Here is a 17,531-nt window from a genome sequence, read left to right as displayed (position 1 = left end):
AATAAGAGTTACGAAATCAGATGTACCAAAGACCGTGATTAGAACCCGATATGGCCATTATGAGTTCCTTGTAATGGCGTTTGGTGTGACGAATTCCCCTGCTGTTTTCATGGACTATATGAATCGGATATTTAACCTTACTTGGACCAGTTCGTGGTGATCTTTATTGATGGCATTCTTATTTATTCTCGTACTCCCCAAGAGCACGGAGAACACCTAAGGATTGTCCTATCAGTACTGCAAGAGAAACAACTTTTTGCCAAGTTAAGTAAGTGTGAATTTTGGATGAACGAAGTGAAGTTTCTTGGTCATGTAGTATCACAAGGAGGAGTGTCAGTGGATCCATCTAAAGTTGAAGCAGTTATTAATTGGAAAAGGCCGAAGAATGCTTCCGAAGTCAGAAGTTTCTTGGGTTTGGCAAGTTACTATCGAAAGTTTATAAAGGGGTTTTCACAGATAGCTTTACCAATGCCTAGACTTATCCGAAAGGAAATTTCTTTTAAATGGGATTCGAAGTGTGAGAAGAGTTTCACGAGTTTAAAGGAAAAGCTAACGACTGCTCATGTTTTAATCATCCCTGATCCTAGTAAGTCTTATGAAGTATTTTGTGACTCCTCTTAGAAAGGATTAAGAGGGGTGTTAATGCAAAGTGGTCAGGTTGTAGCCTATGCCTCTCGTCAGTTGAAACCTCATGAAGAGAACTATCCGACTCATTATCTTGAACTAGCTGTTGTTGTTTTTGCACATAAAATGTGGCGACATTACTTGTATGGAGTGAATTTTGAGATGTTTAGTGATTACAAGAGTTTGAAATACTTATTTGACCAGAAAGATTTAAACATGAGACATAGGAGATGGATGGAGTATTTGAAGGACTTTGATTTTGAGCTTAAGTATCACCCAGGGAAAGCGAATAAGGTTGCGGATGCCTTAAGTCGGAAAGAGATGCATAAAGTTGAGTTGATGATGTTAGAATATGCATTGTTGGAAAGTCCCGATATCTAAATCTTCAGTTTAGTTGGACGTAGGATGGTGTGATAATGGGAAATTTGAATGTTATTTCTAACCTAAGGGAAAAGATCCGACAAGGACAAATGATAGATGAGAAGTTGCAAGAGATGTTGACTTAACCAGGTTTCGCTTAATCACCGGATGAAGTTATTCTGTTTAATCAAAGGATTTGTGTTCTGAATGACGCCGAGCTGAAAAGAAAAGTTTGGGAGGAAGCTCACAAAGGGGCGTTTACTATACATCCAGTCACGAATTTAACTCTTCGCAAAAACAAAAAAAATGTAATTTTTATTCTCAATTGAAAGTAACAAGTTCAACTCCTCACAACACTCCTCAAAACAAATATTTCAAAACTTCTATTATTTGTTTGAGAAAAATATGTAACATTTCATTTATAAATCTCTTTTAATTAAAATATATATATCTATAAAATATATTAAATCTGAAGCGGAAGATTATGGCACGACACACGTAAACTTTTCTAATTCATTTGTGCCACATCATCTCATTGTCCTACGTGGCATCTCCCTAAACTCATTTTTAAAATATCAAATGCAATAGTTATTCTCTATTAGAGGTCACAAGTTTAACTCTTTCCAAAGACACAAAAATGTAATTTTTATTCTCTATTGAAAGTAACAAGTTCAACTCCTCACAACACTTTTCAAAATAAATATTAAAACTTCTATTATTTGTTTGAGAAAAATGTGTAACATTTAATTTATAAATCTTTTTTAATTAAAAAAAATATATTTTCATATTTTATGAGTCATATCCTTTCAATAAAAAAATTTAAATTTATCAATTTTCAAATACTTCGATAAAAAAAAATATGAGAGCTTATTCAATTCCTAAAATAATAAAATTATTCGAGAAAAAAATAATAAGAACTATTAAAAAAAATATTGAAATTATTTACACTTATTTCAGGTTTTAAAATTAAATTGTGATGTCTTATTTGCAAATTTATGATTCATAAATATTTCTTTTCACTTAAACTTTTACTCTCTCTTTTTATCAACTTTATTTTATCGTCTCAATCACAATTGTTTTTAATAAACAAAATCAAAATCTACATTTTATGTCACGACACATGTAAACATTTCTAATTCATTTGTGTCACATCATCTCATTGTCCTATGTGGCATCTCCCTAAACTCATTTTCAAAATATCAAATGCAATAGTTATTCTCTATTGCAAAGACACAAAAATGTAGTTTTTATTCTCTATTGAAAGTAACAAGTTCAACTTCTCACAACACACTTCAAAATAAATATTTCAAAACTTCTATTATTTGTTTGAGAAAAATGTGTAACATTTAATTGATAAATCTTTTTTAATTAAAAAAAAATATTTTCATATTTTATGAGTCATCTCTTTTCAATAAAAAAAATTAAATTTATCAACTTTGAAATATTTTAATAAAAAAAATATGAGAGCTTATTCAATTCCTAAAATAATAAAATTATTCGAGAAAAAAATAATAAGAACTATTAAATAAAATTATTGAAATTATTTACACTTATTTCAGGTTTTAAAATTAAATTGTGATGTCTTATTTGCATATCTATGATTCAAAAATATTTCTTTTCATTTAAACTTTTACTCTCTCCTTTTATCAGCTTTATTTTATCGTCTCAATCACAATTTTTTTAATAAACAAAATCAAAATCTCAATTATTTAATACAATTTGAAAAATTTATCTCATCTCTGCGCATCCGCGGGTCTCTATCTCATTAAAATTAAAATCAAAACACTTATATATATTTAACAATTATAAATAATTTGATGGTGTTAAATATCCTCTTGCATATCCATTAAATTTTTATAAAATTTATTTAATATCTCTTTATTAAAGTGTTCTAAAGGAAATATATTAAATTTACATTTATAGATAAATGAATACCCAACGACTAACAATGACACATATCCAACCTAAACTCATTCTACGTACAAATTTACAAGTATAAATAACCAAACTTCGTAGGAACTCCTCTTAACTTTACCATATTTTCCTTTGTGCTTGCTGTTTTTTAATTTAAACTATGAGTTGGTGGTTGTCAAGAGCCATAGGCGCTGCCAAGGCAAACCATCTCTCTCATTTCCATTAGTTATTCCTTTTTATTTATAATTATATTAAATCTGAAGCGACGTCACGACATGGATAAATTTTTCTAATTCATTTGTGACACATCATCACGTTGTCCTATGTGACACATTCTGTCATATCCTTATTTTTAATCCTAAGATCCCACATACCATTGACATCCTTGCACACAAACAAGGTCACCTCTTGGTCTCTCTCCCTCTCATCTTTGGGTTTTGCTTTTGTAGGAATTATCAAACACCTATTTGTTGGTATTTTACCTTTGTGTTTATATGTTCATTGCTTAACTACTAATTAAATAGCAAAATATGTTTTTTTAAGTTTATTGTGCAAGGTAGGGCTTTTCATCAAGAGTACCAAACATGATTCCTCAGATAGGGTTTGTGTTGATTCCTCAGCTAGGGTTTGTGTTGATTCCTCAAGATAAAGTGTGGTCAACCATTGGTTCCCAAGGAGCTATCTTTCAATTCATGACCTCTAAAGTTCTAAAGCACCTTTCAATCTAATTTTGATCAAGAATACATCAAAGTTTTATTGTTTACTTCTCAAGAAAAGTCAAAGGCTCATGTGTTTATTTCCATGCCTTCTTCACCAAAGTACCTCAAGCTTTGAGCAATCTAATCAAGAGATATTCAAGGACACCTTATTTTTATTTCATATGATCATCCATGTACTTTAAAATTCCAGGAAAGTCCAAGTACATAAGTTTCTTCCAAGTGGTTTGACCAAAAAGTCAACATTTGAAGTCAAAGTTTCAAGGATCACAACTCCTTCAATTCTTAACATTTTTGAATGCTTCTTTTTGAATATGACTCTTCCCAACATCCTCTATAACTTCTCTTTACATGACAATAGATAATTATGATTGGAGGATCATCAAAAGTTTGGAGACATTATAAGTCATTTGTGGACTTAGTGAAATTTGACCTATTTTCAAGTGACTTTTTCTCAGCTTTCAAGGATTGTAACTTCTTCAACTTTCAATATTTGAGGCTGATTCTTTTCTCACAATATCATTTACGATGCACTCTATAAGTTTACTTCAAGGATCAAAGTCAAAAAATGTTTGGAAGGCCATGGAATTCATTGAGATATTACAGGTCATTTTCAGCCATTGGATACTTAAATTTTTCTAAGTTACATGACCAGTTTTTCATGCCAACTTGAACAGGCCATAACTTTGTGCTCAAGCATCCAAATGAAACCTTTCTTGGCACATTATAATATTTATTATGATGTCAACACATTGCAAAAAGAATAGGACCAAAAAGCCTCCTGAGCAAGATGCCCCATTGAGTTGAACATGGTGACTTGGAATTTAGAAAATCACCATTGCCCAAAATTTGAACTTCACTAATCTTAATTACAAGTCTTATTAGCACGCGATTTGGACATATTTAACAAAGTTTCTAGAAGTTAATTGACCCTTGAAACACATCATTTGGCTGAGTTTTGATGAGTTGCAAGTCACACTTTTCTCACTTCATGATCAAATTCGTTTTACACGAACTCAGCTTGATTCCACGCCTATTTGGATCCAAACACATTCCCTATAAATAGAGAAAGCTACTGCATTCATTTCCAAGCTTTGGAGAGTCAAGAAACCCCTACTTCAATATGAAGTTTTCCATAAAAATTCAACTATCGTGTTTTGAATTCCAGATTATTGCAATCCAATTTCTTGATTCCATTAGCATCTTCGGCATCCTTTGGAAATTTTGCAACAATTTCCAAGCTCTGAGACCTTTTGAATTGCTCTAACCAGATCAAGCTTCATCAACTTTTGATCACCATTTGGACAAGGTAGTTCTGAGCACCATTTGAACTCAAACAAGTTACCACAATGTAGTCTTTCACTCTCTGATGCTTTCCCTAACTTATCTGGCGTTGATCAATCATGTTCATCATTTAATTTTATTTTTTCGTGGCTTGCTTGCTTCTGAAACATCTCTGAAATTCCCCGTGCTCAATTTAGATAAATGAATTTGGAGCACGAGGTTGAATTCGTGATGAGGAGGCGATCACATTGGTGGTGGTCTCGTATCCTGAATTTAGCAAACAATGAAACTCTAGTGGATGACCATCAGAGAAGACAATCAGAATTTATCTCAGGTCATCTGAGTTTAAGACACGCTGGACAAATGAAATAATTTGATTGGTTCAATTTAAATGCAATCCTGTATTTCATTTAAGCTAAATCCCATCGTGCACCCTAACTTGAGGAGTGTTTGATCTGCCACGTCAATTAATGAGGCTTGATCCAACACTCTGTGTTTTTTCTGATTTTAATTTTTTTTTTCTATTTTCATTTTTAATTGCATTTTCTTTTAAAATTCATAGAAATTTCATTTTACATCAAAAAAATCCCAAAATAATTTCTAAAATTCTCTTTTATTTTTCTCCATCTGATTTTTATTTTTTCATATTTTATTTCACTGATTTTCTATTTTTTTATGGAATATCTCTTTTCTCCTTTGTTTTAATTGTTTAAAAATACTTTTCTGCATTTTTAAATTCTGAAAAATTTATTACATGCTTCTTATTTTATTTCCATCCTTCCATAATTTTCTTGGCCATTTATTTGATGTTTTGAAGGACCTTATGAATTTTTCATTTTATTTCTATTTTAAAATTCATTTAAAAAATACTTTTGGTGCATTTTTATTTCATTTAATTTCATCTTATATTTGTGTGACCTTTGTGAACTTCTGTTGGCCTTAGATCATGATGGTTTGGACCATAAATCTCATAAAACTCAATAAATCTTGGGTGTTGATAGGGTGGAAACCCTAGTCCAGCAAAATAGCTGATTGATTTTGATGATGACTTGATCAAACATTTGATCCAATTTGGGTGTGATCTCTCTTGTCCTCTTCTTTTTTATCTCTTTCTTTTCCCTAGATCAAATGGATAACTTGTGTCCATCTTGTTCATGATGTATGGATTGACACTTGATAAACTTTCATCATTTTAAATCTACCTCCTAATTGATCATGAATCGTTTAAGGTAGTTTGGATTGAGGCATAAGTTTTTTCTAAGCACTATGAAGTATGGCTTGAAGTAATGGACCATCTTCCTAGCCTTTGTGCTTGATCATTTCTGTTTTTCTTTTTTGTGTGGTATGACTTTATGAGAATAATTTATATATAATTTCTCTAGTATGTATTAACAATAACATTATTATTGACCGACCTCAGATAGTTGTTACTTCCACATAAGTCCAATTACGATTGCTTAATATAACACTAAATTTTTCCAGGAAGTAAGGCATTTTTATAAGTGAGATTGTACGTCTCCTATTCCTCATGGTATTGTATGAAAATATTGCTCCCTTTTTATTTGTGAGAGCTAGTGGCATACTTGTTGATTTTATCCAAGTTGGAGCCATTCTCATGAAGATGTATAAGTTCATATTTTCATGCTTGTGGGTGAATAGTTGAGTGTTCTCCAAAAAATGACCAAAACATCTTTCATTTTTTATCACTAACATAATTTACTAACATCTTATTACATTAGCTTTATTTTGATGTCATTTATTTTTTGCTTTTATTTCTCGTTATCTACTTTATGCTTTTATTTTAGCATCTCATATCATATCGTTTTATGGCTTATTATTTGTTCTTTATCCATTTGGACTTTCATTTCCTTGTAAAAAACATTAATAAAGAAAAAAACCCCTAAAAGTTTTGTTTCCTTTTATTCATGGACTTGAGGTTACTATCCTTAGCATTGTTATGGAGTTATGGACTTAGAGCTAGGACCTTGACCTTTGCTTTGGGATATTGTGATTTGAGACCATGGGATTCATCTGACTTTGGACTTCTTTGTGAAAACTTGACTTGGTTATTTTAGTTTCATCTGATGCATGGTTATTCTTTGATTATTTGGTTTGCTTGAGGCTTAATTCAAAGGAGGGAGTTCTTGCTTGACTTATGTCATAAAGCTTGCTATCTTTTGGTTAGATCTTTTCTCCCTAGCTTTTACTTTATGCTCTAGGATAGTCTCTTTTTCTCCTCCCTTTCTTTAATTTTCAAATCTTCTCCCTCTTTTCAAAAATCTTCTTGATTTCAAACTTGAACCACTTTCTCAATAGACCTTAACTTTTTTCAAGTGATTTTCAAAAGCTTTTCCTAATAAATGCTAATTCATCTTAAGCATATTCAGACCAATTTAAAAAAACTTAAAAATGCATAACTCATTCAAATTATTTTGCGCACTTTGTACACTTTTCCCTTTAAAACTTTTTTTCAAAGTTTAGACATGAGTCATTTCACTAGTTGAGATATAATTCTCCTATCTCCATAGTATTGATGATAATTCTTTTCCATCTAAGAGAGTTAGTGACATACTTGTAGATTTTTATCCAAGTTGGAGTCATTCTCACGTTGATGCAAAGTTCTCATACTTGTGGGTGACTACTTGAATATTCTCCTTAAAATGACAAAATATATTTTCATTAAAAATAAATCAAAACAAACATCTTTGATATTTTTTACCACAAACTACAAGATTTTGATCCTCCATTGGTACGTAGGCATAAGACTCAAACACAAAAATTAAGAAAAACATACTTCTTTTCCCATCTCTCCAATCTTTTGCAAATAACACATTTTTCAAACTAAAATGTACATATTTTTCAAAGAGGTACCCATGGAGTACCGTGGATGTTTAGGGTGTTAATATCTTCCTTTGCGTAACTAACTCCCGGATCCTTATATTTTTTTTATTAGTTTTGTTTTAAAACTTCTTTGGGTTTTGTTTGTACTTTTTCCCTTTTTCTTTGGAAATAATAAAAGAGCGGTGATGACTCTTGCTTTATGAGTTAAGTTAATCAATAGCTTAATCTCAATTTTTTTACCGCTACACCTCCCTAAACTCATTTTCAAAATGTCAAATGCAATAGTTATTCTCTCTTAGATGTCACGAGTTCAACATCTTGCAAAGACAAAAAATGCAATTTTTATTCTCTATTGGAAGTAACAAGTTCAACACCTCACAACACTCTTCAAAATAAACATTTCAAAACTTCTATTATTTGTTTGAGAAAAATGTGTAACATTTCATTTATAAATCTCTTTTAATTAATTTTTTTTTCTTCATATTTTATGAGTCATCTCCTTTCATTAAAACTAAATAAATTTATCAATTTTCAAATATTTCGACAAAAAATCTATGAGAGCTTATTCAATTCCTAAAAAAATAAAATTATTCCATATAAAAATAGTAAGAACTATTAAAAGAATTACTGAACTTCTTAACACTTATTTCAGATTTTAAAATTAAATTGTGATGTTTCTTTGCATATTTATGATTCAAAAATATTTCTTTTCACTTAAATTTTTATTCTCTCCTTTATCAGCTTTATTTTATCGTCTCAATCACAATTTTTTATAATAAACAAAATCAAAATGTACATTTTATAGTACTATTTAAAAAATTCATCTCATCTCCGCGCATCACGCGGGTCTCTATCTAGATAATACTAACCAGTAACGTACAAATCATGCTCGACTAAGCTTTTAGAATCCAGAATGTGAGGATCGTCGTTCCGACGAGATCGATAAAATTAACAACACTGAATTTATATAACAAATTAATTTTCTGGTTTTGAATTTTGTTTCAAAAAGATGAAATTTTACCGCGAAAGTGAAAATGCATTGATACCGATTTCAGCGTGAAAGTGTGAAAATTGTATCCGATCATTAAAATTCAGATCTTTAATTTTTAAAAACAACAACAATACTTTATTAATTAATTAAGGACTATTAGTTTTCAAAAAGAATTTCGAAATTGTAACTTGTATGTGCGAAAGCATGCGACTACGGTTCCGAGATCCAAAATGGGCTGCACGAAAGTGAGCAGTATTTTTAAATTAATAATTCATCTGAAAATAATTTTTTAAATAAATTGAAGTGATAAATTTTATACGAGTCACAAAGGTACCCGAAAATTATAGTGCAGTCTCCGTTTCTATTAATTCTAAAACAAGTTTATTTTAACCCATTTTTAATCAAAACTCACCGATAGCCTTAGATTTATAAAGCGATAATAGATAATGGTAGGTTGGTACTGGTCTATGTGGGTTCAACATTTTTTATACTATAATTGATATTTTCGTACACTTGCAGAGACTCCATTAAACAACATCCTTTGAACACACTTTTACCTAGAAATGTGTTGTTTCACCTACAATAACATTTTCCAAGAGTTGCATGTCTTCATTCAGCAACACTTCACGAAGTGTTGCCCATTTATGAATTTGAATCTCAAACTTAAGCAACGATAAAAAATAAGAGCGTTAACCATTTACCACATGCCGGCCGCCGGAGCGCCACCTGTGCTGCCGTATGACATTGCGAGTAGCCCGATTTCTCTGATGCGTCGTGCCTAAGTACTCAAGTTCCACATACAAGTCGCTACTAACACCTCTACGCCCATTCCCTCAGACCCAGTCTCGGAGCCGAAGCCGGTGTTGCCACCGAGGAGGTGTATGGAGGAGACAAAGAACATAATGCTTGGGACCACCACACTAGTCCATGTGGCACTTTATCCTCTTTTGTCTTTTGTTAAGTTAATAAACATAACTCTATATAAAAGCTTTTAATGTAGTTCCACTTTATATGTAGAACTATTTCCAAGCATTTATTGACATTTACTCACTTCCACTTTTTTTGTCATTTTGGAACATACCTATGGACATTTATTATTCACAAATTACAATAATCCCTCACTTGTTCTAATAATGATAAGACCAATTCCAGAAAAGAGAAACAAAGAATGTTAATAGAGTTAAGTATCTTTCGATTTGAACTTAACCTTAGTAAAGATAACACAAAGTCTAATCAGAATGTTAGGCATAAATGCTTTAAACTATTATCCCTTGTGATTATATCGACACTACTTTACACACACTCTTTAATGATACTTCACCTACATATCTCGCCTATCACTACTTATGGTCATGTGCTTTTCCTGTTTTCGTGAATTTTTTATGAGAGAAACTCCAACTCTCACTTTGAGACGACACCATATTTTGTGTCTATTTTCTTGAGATACTTATCCTTGATAAAGAACTTCATTAAGAGTTTTGAAAAAAATAAATCCTCAATATGTAATAGTCAACATTGTCACATAATATTGCACAAACATCTAAATCAAGGACTTGTTGTTACCCATTGAATCTTAAGTTAAAGTTTGTTAACTTCAGATTGGGTTGCTACCGTTGTTAGAACCCTCATCCAATGAGTTTCAGTCTCATACCACTCGAGAAAGTCTTTACTAAGTCTCTTGCTAGTGGCTTAGTAAATGGATCAACTAAATTATAGCTTGTTTGTATATATATATCAGTGAAATGATATTATCCTTAATTAATTTTCTCACGAATGAATGTCTAAGACCTATGTACCTAGACTTTACGTTGTATACTTCACTGAATGCTCTTGTTAAGGTGGCTTGGATATCACAATGTGTCAACACTTTCAAAAAAATGTCTTTAGCTAATGAAACTTCTAACAGAGGGTCCCTTAATCATTATGTTTCTTGATCAACGGAAGAAAGAGCCAGAAACTATGATTCCATGGTCGAAAGAGTAATGCATGTTTGTTTCTCGCTCTTCAATGAGATTACACCTCCATCCAATGTAAATATTATGAGTTCAACTTTCCATTAGATGTATTTTATATGATGTCAAAACTAGGACACTTTAGCGTTTATGTATATTGGATGGCATCCTCTGAGTATAAATGTGCATCTTAGCATTAGGAAGCATAAAAAATATTTGGAAAATAAGTTTTTATGGAAAAAACAATCTATGTGTCGACACATGCATGTTTTAGGTAGAAACATAGAAAAACAATTTCCTATGTATCGACACATCCGTTTTTCAGGTCGGCACATGTATCCCATTTTTATAGCCTGTAGCTTCTGTTTGATGTGTTTCCTCTACATGTCGGCACATGACCTATACATGTCGACGCATGACCTATACAGGTCGGCACATGCATCGAACATGTCAACACATGACTTACATAGGTCGACACATGCAACTTATTTTTCCAAAAATTTATAACTTTTTCAAATCTTTTGCATTCCTTTTTCCTCCAAACATGCATGCAAATAAATACTTTATACATGCATAATTTCTAGTAAGGTTATAGAGTAAACCTACATGAATCCATGATTTCAAAGAATTCTCATCATGTTCAACCTCATTCTATGCATACAACAAATAAACTGCACATAATCATTCTTTGTTTGGGTGCCATCTAGAATTAAGGTTGATAACGTCCAATTTAGGTTGTTGAATTGTAAATTGGGTTGAGCTCTTTGAGGGGTTCAAATAAGAAAATCAAGTTTGGGTTTTCCTTCAAGATCAATTTAGGATTTGAAGGTTTTGGACAAAATTGCGTAATTTGGATCCGATTGAGTGAAGGCTTTGAAGAACGAGAGGTTCTTGCAAAGGAGTAGTGTGGGATGATGGATCATATTGGAAAATCTTCGGTTACAACAATTTGTAATTTAGATCTAATCAAGTGAAGGCTTTGAAGAACGAAAGTTTCTTACAAAGGAGTAGCATGAGACGGTGGATCATATTGGCATGGTTAGGTTACTTGATCTAGCTTTAATCAAGGGAAGAGAAAGTGTCAGAATCAACATCAAACTTTGGGTTTGTAGGGTTGGATTGCTACATTTCTCTTGTATATTACTTTTGCAAAGTAAGGTTAACTTCATTATCTTAAGTCGAGTTCAAATTGAGGGCATACATACCCATAGAAAGGTCTATTGGGGAACTGCCTATACAAACCCTTGTGTACTCTCTCTCCCTCTCTATCTCTTTTATTTTTCATTTGCGAACTATTGAATTCATTGATTGTATGATCAATACGTTTGGATAATATTTTTGATTAGCTTTTGAAAGAGGTTATGTTGAGTTGATCATAACCCTTTAGATTGTGGTTAGATTTTAAGATCAACAAAACCATATAAATTTCCAAATAAAATCGATTGCGCACAAGGTGTTCAATAATTTGTCTTAATAGATTTTTTGTGTGATTTATCATTGGGAATAAACTATACTTGTAGCATAACATTCAATTGGTAGTGATTAAAAGTCTTTGATCAATTTGTGTTCATTATCATACGTTGATAGCATTAACGCATATCTGGGCTTTTCGATAGAGGTTCGGTTAAGCGATTCGATCCGGGTTACTTCAGTTTGCCATAAATTTTTTCAAAATAGTTTTTTTGTTAAAGTTTTAAAATAGTGATCTATTCATTCCCCTCTAGATCGAAGCCTATCGTCTAACAAGTGGTATTAGAGTGCTAGTTAATTTCGTGCTTCAATATTTTCTTATTAGAAAATGGCTACCAAACCTAAAGGGGCATACATTAGAGCATCTATTTTTACCCGTGAAAATTCTGGCTATTGGAAAGCTTGTATGCGTATCCATATCAACTTGATTGATAAGGGTGTATGGGACATCATCATCAATGATCCTAATCAAATTACAATGACCAATGGTGAAGGCGTCATTATACAAAAACCGGAAGATCAATGTAATGATAATGATAAAAAATATGGTCATATGATTAGAAGGCACAAAATATTCTCATATCCGCACTCGGTGTTGATGAATATTAGTGTGTTTCCCATTGTTAAACTGTCAAGGCTATGTGGGACGCATTAGAAGTTGCCTATGAGGGAACTAATGAGGTCAAACAAGCTAGTATCAATACCTTGAATAAATAGTTTTAACTATTTCACATGAAGCATGCTGAAAAATTATGGTCATATGATTGGAAGGCACAAAATATTCTCATATCCGCACTCGGTGTTGATGAATATTAGCATGTTTCCCATTGTTAAACTGTCAAGGCTATGTGGGACACATTAGAAGTTGCCTATGAGGGAACTAATGAGGTCGAACAAGCTAGTATCAATACCTTGAATAAATAGTTTTAACTATTTCACATGAAGCATGGTGAAACCATTTCTGACACGCAAGAGAGGTTCACACATCTTATAAATGGTTGAATGCTCTAGGTAAGACTATATCCAATGATATTTCTACTAATAAAGTTTTGATGTGTCTTAATAAGGAATGGAAACCCAAAGTTACCCCACTCAAAGAGGCGAATAATATTAAAACACTTAATCTCATAACTTTGTCTGGAAAATTATAAGAACACGAGAAAGAACTCACTTGCTTGGAAAAACATGAAAAAGAGAAAGAGAAGAAGGTAAAGAAGGAGAAAGGTAAAGGCAAGGAGGTAGATAATAAGTATATTTCTCTTAAGACTTCAAGCTCAAAGTCCTCACACGATGAGAAAAGTGATTGTGAAGCAAGAAATGACAAGAATTTCGATGATGAAGATATTGGGTTGTTTGTCAAAAGATACCAAAGGTATATAAGGAAAAATGCAGTCAAGCACTCAGACAATAACCTAACCATATTTAGAAGTCTATCTAACTCCTCAAAGGAAGATAAGAATAAGAAAGGTAAACTTAGAAGTTCATGCTACAATTATGGAGAAGTTGGTCATTATAGACTAGAATGTCCTTTGATCAAGAAAGACAAAGAGAGAGGCTATTATAAGAAATATAGCAAGTCCAGAAGAGTCTATGTTGCATGGGAGAGTGCAAGTGATTCTTCAAGTGATGAAATCTCAAGTTCAAGTGTCGAATCGACCCAGATTTTCCTCATGGCAAACAAAAAAGAAGAAGAAAAATGTAAGTCTTTCTAACCTTGAATATACTAATGAATTATCTATTTTCAATTATAAAAATCTTTTGAAAATCTACATAGAGAAGCCTTGGACGCTTTTAAAATGGTAGCTTCACATGAAAGAATCTTTTTACACTTAGAAGCTAAAGTTCTAGAATCCAAAAAGAAGATGTAAGCTCTTAAGCAATATACGACTGATATTCTAAAAGACAAGATTTAGAATGAAAAAACTTCATGGTTTGGTTTTGAATCTTGTCACAATTGGAAAAAATAGATAAATACTCTTCAAGTAAAATTGGACAAAACATTACAACTAAAGATTTCATTTGCTATTGATCCATCAAAGTTTGAACAGTCTTTGAACCATTCATATAAAAAGCATAAATATGTTCAAAAGGACTCAAATATCAAAAGTACATATCATCACAACTTATCTTGTCACAATTGATGCAAGAAAGGTCATACTATTGAAAAATGCAAGTTTAGGAAACTTTTTGTTCCTAAATGTGCTTTTTGATAGTTGCTCAAATGCAACCTTGATTTCACTCACTCTCAAGGACCCAATGAAAATTGGGTACCTATTTCTCTTGTTTGTAACTATAGGTTGAATGTATTGACTCTACGGAGAAAATGTGGTTTTTTCGATAGTGGATGCTCAAGGCATATGACGGGTGAGATATCTCTATTCATTGAATTTTTGCCAAAGAAGAAGGGTTATGTTACCTATGGAGATAACATCAAGGGAGAAATACTTGGTAAAGTTAGTGTAGGTAATCCCTCATCTACTACTATCTCTGATGTTTTGTTTGTTGATGGCCTTAAACTTAACCTCCTTAGCATTAGTCAACTATGCGACAAGGGCTTTAAAGTTATTTTTACAAAATCTTGTTTCTTGTTTGAACATAATTAAAAGAAATATTTTATGTTTAAAGGCTTTAGGGTTAATAACACTTATATGCTTAACATACATGATGTATCCTTGGTTGGAAGTAAGTGTCTAGTAACCATGAGTGAAGATTCTTGGTTATGGCATAGACGCCTAGCTCATGTCAAGTTTGATTTACTAAACAAAGTGACTTCAAAATATTTAGTAATTGGTCTACCAAATATAATTTTTCAAAAGACCGTCTATGTGATGCATGCCAAACGGGAAAGCAAACAAAAGTCTCATTTAAATCGAAAAACATTGTTTCAACTTTGAGACCTCTTGAGCTTCTTCGTATGGATCTCTTTGGTCCCTCAAGGACCAATATCATAAGTGGTAACTATTATGGTTTTGTGATAGTAGACGATTACTCAAGATTTTATTAGGTCATGTTTTTGTATAGTAAAGATGAGACTTTTTCAGCATTCAAACAATTTGCTAAATTATCCGAAAATAAGATGAATTTGAAAATTGTTGCTATCCGAAGCAATCATGGAGGAGAATTTGAAAATCACCTATTTGAGAAGTATTGTGATAAACATGGAATTAAACATAACTTATCCACTATAAGAACTCCACAATAACATGGTATTGTGGAGCATAAAAATCGTGTTTTAGAGAAGTTGGCTAAAACTATGCTCAATGAAGGTAATCTACCTAAGTATTTCTGGGCCGATGCCATTAGCATGACATGTTATATCTTGAGTAGGATAATAATACGTCCTATCTTAGACAAAACTCCCTATGAAATACTTATTGGTAGAAAACCTAATTTGTCACATCTTTACGTTTTCGGATGCAAGTGTTTTGTTTTAAACAATGGAAAGAATAATCTTGGTAAGTTTGATGCGAAAGACGATGATGGTATGTTCCTTTGATACTCTCAAACTAACAAAGCTTATAGGGTTTATAACAAAAGATTACTTATTGTTGAAGAGTCGGTACATGTTACCTTTGATTAATCTTATCCAAACAATGGCTGTAAAGGTGTTTCTTTTCATGATGTAGGTGTATCTTCACAAGACATTCTCAAGTAACCCGAAAATTGAATTGATCTGCCTAAAGCAGTGGAACGTGAGAAAGAAGAAGATAATGGTTATGAAGAGGAGAAGGTTGAAAGTCCAGTTGTAGTGGACGATCTACCTTTGGCATAGAGAACCTCCAAATATCATCATATCGACAACATTCTTGAAGACATCACCAAAGGCGTGACAACATGCTCTAAGATAAGTAGTTTTTGTTATCACTTTGTGTTAGTTTCACAAGTTGAACCTAAAAATACTAAAGATCCATTACTTGATTAGCACTGGCTTATGGCCATGCAAGATGAACAAATCCAGTTTAAAAGAAATGATGTTTAATACCTCTTCCCTCATCCTAAAAATCATCAAGTTATTGGCACCAAATGAGTTTTTAGAAATAAACTCGACGAAAACGGAGTGATAACCCGGAACAAAACCCAACTAGTGGCTTAAAGTTATAACCAAGAGAAGGGCATTGACTATGAGGAAGCTTATGCTCTGGTTGCTCACCTCTAGGCTTTACGCCTTCTACTAGCTTATGCTTGCTCCAAAGATTTCAAGTTATTTCAAATGGACGTGAAAAGTGAGTTCGTTAATGGATATATTAATGAGGAAGTGTATTTGGCTCAAACAAAAACTACTTGATTTTGATATTAAACTACAACATATACTACTATGTGTGACAACACTAATGCTATTAATCTAATCAAATTCGGTGTTACACTATCACACTAAGTATATTGAGATCCGTCACCACTTCCTACGTGACCATGTTGAAAAAGGAGACGTCGTATTTGAACATGTTGATAGCAAAAATAAACTTGCGGATATCTTTACAAAACATCTTGCGACTGAACCGTTTTTCAACATTCGAAGGGAATTGGAGATACTTGATATCTCAAATCTTGTTTAAATATGATTTGTGTATGTACTTTATATACTTTTACTATAACTTTCCTTGGACGTTCAATCACATATGTGTGCATCCTTTATCAATTCATAAGCGAGGTAATATTTTCCCCTTTTTTTAGTAAGATTTTACTATTATATGTTATTTATGTTCCAAATATTTGATATTCTTGATGTTAGAACAATCTTAATTATTAGGAATGCTTGATATACTTGATATGCTTGATATTCATCTAAATTTTTATATGGTAGAAATATGTTGTTAAGACAATCTTAATCATTAGATACTTATAAGGAGAACATAAAAAAAAACAAATCGATAGAAAAATGATTTTTTAAAAGTATTTTTTTATATAAAATAATAAATAAATACTGAGTATAATCACATATTACTAATGATTTAAAATAATTTTATAGAATCATCCGATAGAAATACATCTGCCTTGTATGTCTATCACATACTGATTTAAATATATATATATATATATATATATATATAATATATATATATATATATATATAATATATATATATATATATATATATATATATATATAGAGAGAGAGAGAGAGAGAGAGAGAGAGAGAGAGAGAGAGAGAGAGAGAGAGAGAGAGAGAGAGAGAGAGAGAGAGAGAGAGAGAGAGAGAGAGAGAGAGAGAGAGAGAGAGAGAGAGAGAGGTGTTGGTGTAAGTCCTAGAGGCCAATACTTTTGGTACTTGTATCGAATTATTTATTAATAATAAAAGGCTTTTTCTTTATTATGTTTGTTTAATAAAGTCCCTAGAATAGCTAGTCCGTTTAATGTATCAAGTGTGACTTAATCATGAGAT

Source organism: Lathyrus oleraceus, chromosome 5 (assembly GCF_024323335.1).
Source record: "Lathyrus oleraceus cultivar Zhongwan6 chromosome 5, CAAS_Psat_ZW6_1.0, whole genome shotgun sequence".
NCBI lineage: Eukaryota > Viridiplantae > Streptophyta > Magnoliopsida > Fabales > Fabaceae > Lathyrus > Lathyrus oleraceus.
Note: the sequence above shows the minus strand (reverse complement) of the source record.